Source organism: Dendropsophus ebraccatus, chromosome 1, assembly GCF_027789765.1.
Source record: "Dendropsophus ebraccatus isolate aDenEbr1 chromosome 1, aDenEbr1.pat, whole genome shotgun sequence".
Taxonomy (NCBI): domain Eukaryota; kingdom Metazoa; phylum Chordata; class Amphibia; order Anura; family Hylidae; genus Dendropsophus; species Dendropsophus ebraccatus.
The window spans coordinates 189,701,886-189,705,276 of NC_091454.1; positions in this window are offsets into that span (position 1 = coordinate 189,701,886).

Consider the following 3,391-nt stretch of genomic DNA (forward strand, 5'->3'; position numbering starts at 1 on the left):
GTGTGATTTTTTTTTTTTTTTGTCCAATCTCTTTTACAACTTGTGGAATTGCTGAGATGTTTAAGGGTAGCTTCACACGTACCATATCGCAGCGAATCTGCAGCAGATTTAACAGTGCGGATTTAATGCTGTGATCATTCATTTAGTCAAATCTGTGGATTTGCAGCAGATTTGTGATACGGTACGTGTGAAACTACCCCTAAAATTATTTTAGAGGGTCGTGTTAAAGGACTTGTTAGTAGGCCCATGCAGCTTAGTTTAGAGTGCCGATCTTGTTGATCAGTGCTTGTTTACTGACCCGACTACATAAATGGCTTAGTAATCGTAGGGCCAGGGCTGTATGAATGATCGCTATGTTGTTCGTCTGGCCCTTTGCTTTGGCCGCATATCTCCCTGTGTAATAAATGCTAAATAAAGCAAGTCTGAAGGGCCCGATCTGCCAATAAACAAGCATCTACATGTTTGGCAGTGTAACAGGGGCTGACATGTGGCTGTTTTGGATGAAAATCAGCCCAGGTAATAGTGTCTTTAGGAGAACAGACTTGATTCATTATTCGCTATGTTGCTGCTAATCTATTTGCTATGTACTTTAGGGTAGGCCACTTTGAGGGGTGGACTTGCCCTTATCTGACCTCATTACAAGCAGATGGAGAACATTTATATACACGCCTGGTAGTTCCCATCTGTGCAGAGTCTTAAAGGGGTTGTCCAGCGAAATTTATTTTCTTTTAAATCAACTGGTGTCAGAAACTTAGATTTGTAATTTACTTCTATTTAAAAACCTCAAGTTTTCTCATACTTATAAGCTACTATATATCCTGCAGGAAGTGTTTATTTACTTTCAGAAACAGTGCTCTCTGCTGACATCTCTGGCCGAGTCAGGAACTGTCCAAAGCAGGAGAGGTTTTCTATGGGGATTTGCTGCTGCTCTGAACAGTTCCTGACTCAGCCAGAGATGTCAGCAGAGAGCACTGTTTCTGAATGTAAATAAAACAACACTTCCTGCAGGACATACAACAGTTTATAAGTATGGGAAGAATTGAGATTTTTAAATAAACGTGAATTATAAATCTATATAACTTTCTGACACATGTTGATTTGAAAGAAAAATGTTTTTGTTGGACAACCCCTTTAATGTGCAGCACTTTAGCATGCTGTTCACTCCCCTCAACCCCCCCTCCGTATGTATGCTTGTGCCGTACACCGTATCATGTACTGCACACAAGCATATGTTTCAGACCTTCTCTTTCCGTTCATGAGTTCTCATTTATTTAAGAGTGTACTTCAGAAGGGGCTGTTATCTATGAGGCTTATGGTGCGTTTACACAGAAAGATTTATCTGACAGATTTTGGAAGCCAAAGCCAGGAATGGATTTGAAAAGAGGATAGATTCCAGTCTTTCCTTTATGACCTGATCCCTGTTTATAGTCTGTTCCTGGTTTTGGCTTCAAAGTGTGTAAACGCACCATAATGTTTCCAAGTATTGTAGGAATAGAGCTGCTGCTCCATTCTTTTGTTCTTAGGTTGATTAGCAATCACCAGAGGAGTCTTACAGCTGCTTATCCCACCCTGCAATCTATTCGGAACACATAAAAGCTTAGGCTGTGTTCACACTACGTTTTTGCAATCCGTTTTTTTTTTTGTGCAAAAAACGGATGAAAAAAACAGATGCGTGTGTATCCTTTTTGATCTGTTTTTCTATTAAATTCAATTTTAAGAAAAAGGATCAAAATGGATCAGTTTTTTTTTTCCAACAAACACAAAAATGAGGTTAACTACGTTTTTGTCTACGTTAAAAAACGGATTTTTTTATGGAATTCAATAGAAAAATGGATCTGAACAGATGCACACACATACATCTGTTTTTTTCCACCAGTTTGTTCGTTTTTTGTTTTGTTTTTTTTTAAACGGATTAAAAAAAAAATGTATTGCAAAAACCTAGTGTGAACCCAGGCTTAGCTGTACTGAGTTTGCACCACTTGTGCCAACATTGGAAGTTTTCCCATGGAATATGGTGTGCCAATCCTGAAATTCACTGCAATGCCAGTAATATCTTACCAGTATTGTTTCTACTAGTAATATGGTGAATTTCATCATTAGTAGGTATCTACTAACTTCTAACAAGAAGGGACCTTAGATCGGGGGTTGTGGAGGGTTTGCAGAAGAGAAACTCATCACATTTCCTTGAATAGGAAACCATCAGCCAACTTGTTAAAATATGTTGAAAAAAAAAATGTAAATAATTCTGATTAAACCTGAATTCTCAGCACTAGAGTTGACTGAAACAACAGTAAAATTTACGAAACCCAAATGTAATAAATAGGCCTTTATCTTGCTTAGCCTTACAAGAGTCCTTCAGATTACGGTCTGCAAAGAGACCACTGTGGATGCGATTCTAGACTCTGAGGAATTGAACTCTTGAAAGTTTGGGGGGGTGTTGTCTGTTTTCTTCCTGGTACTACAATAGGAACTGGCCTATACTAATAGGGAATAAGACTATTGTCAATATAAGACTATGACAGCTCTGTTACATTCTGGAATGCTGTGTTATAGCTTTACTATGGTTTCCAAATGTTAAAGCAGCCAAAATAGCAAGTCCACCTCAGCTCAAAGCTTATTTATTGCAGATTAATGGTGAAAACTCCCTTCAATCCGGTATCCAAGTGTTTCTGTGAGAGCATTGACACCTACAAAATACCATCGGTAAATATAAGTTCTTAAGATGCCCTCTTCATGACCAAAGGAAGCCGGGATACTTAGGGGTTAGGGCCCTATTACACTAAATGACTATCGGCCACACTTGTTTATACTTAAAGGGGTACTCTGGGCTGGGGTCATTTTCAGTGTACTGTCGGGGAGGGGTGGATATAGAAGCCGCTGGTCACTTACCTCCCTGGTTCCAGCGACGGGTCCTGGATTGCGCCGGCCCGTTCTCCCGTCTGGCTGCGGCCTTCTGGTCTGAGCTGCAGCTTGTGACGTCTTAAGGCAGCCATTTAGCGGTCGCAGTGGAGTACGTCACATCTCAAGCTGCAGCTCAGATCAGAAGGCAGCAGGAGAACGGGGCGGCGCGATCCGGGACCTGGCGCTGGAACCAGGGAGGTAAGTTACCGGCTGCGTCTATATCCACCCCCTCCCCGGCTGTACACTGAAAATAACCCCAGCCCGGAGTACCTCTTTAATCGTCTTTCAACAGGTTGAAAAATCCTGATCACAATAGAGAATGTCTGCTGCCCATTGCTCCATGCAATAGGAGTGGCAGCAGAAGATTGATGCTCTCTTCAATGGGCAGCCCGGACTATTTAAGGATCGTCCTGGCAGCCCCTCCTGCTACTCTCCGCAAACCCCGCCATAGCAGATGCAGCAAACAGGGAATGAGGAGTAATCAAGTAAT